Here is a 675-nt window from a genome sequence, read left to right as displayed (position 1 = left end):
TTTGAGACAGAGTCTCACTGTGTTGCCCGGGCTAGAGTGCCGTGGCGTCAGCCTAGCTCACAGCAACCTCAGACTCCTGGGCTCAAGCGATCCTCCTGCCTCAGCTTCCCGAGTAGCTGGGACTACGGGCACATGCCATCATGCCCGGCTAATTTTTTATACATATATTTTTAGTTGTTCAGCTAATTTCTTTCTATTTATTTAGTAGAGACGTGGTCTCGCTCTTGCTCAGGCTGGTCTTGAACTCCTGAGCTCAAATGGTCTGCCCGCTTCAGCTTCCCAGAGTGCTAGGATTACAGGCGTGAGCCACCACGCCAGGCCCACATTTATTGATTAATGAAATGTTTTTCTGTAACACTCTTCAACATAAAATGTATAAAATTTACTTTACACTTAAGTACAGTTAATGGGAAGGTATTAATGATAGCTTCAAAGAAAGAAAAAAATGAGCGAAAATAGTACTGCTGATTTTGACCCATTACTTTTGTGTCTTCTTTTGTATCTTTCCTTGGTCCCTCCCTATTACTACTTTTATAATTCTGGCCCATAGAATACCTGGTCCGGATTACTACCCCAGCCTGTAAAATGCCCTCCTGGACTTTAGTCTTGTTCTTTTTAAGGCCATTCATCACACTACTACTAGAGTGATGTATTGCAAATTTGATCACATTTTTC

The sequence above is a fragment of the Propithecus coquereli genome, unplaced genomic scaffold (genome assembly GCF_000956105.1).
Source record: "Propithecus coquereli isolate 6110/MARCELLA unplaced genomic scaffold, Pcoq_1.0 Scaffold333, whole genome shotgun sequence".
NCBI classification, from domain to species: domain Eukaryota; kingdom Metazoa; phylum Chordata; class Mammalia; order Primates; family Indriidae; genus Propithecus; species Propithecus coquereli.
This window is presented reverse-complemented; position numbering follows the sequence as displayed.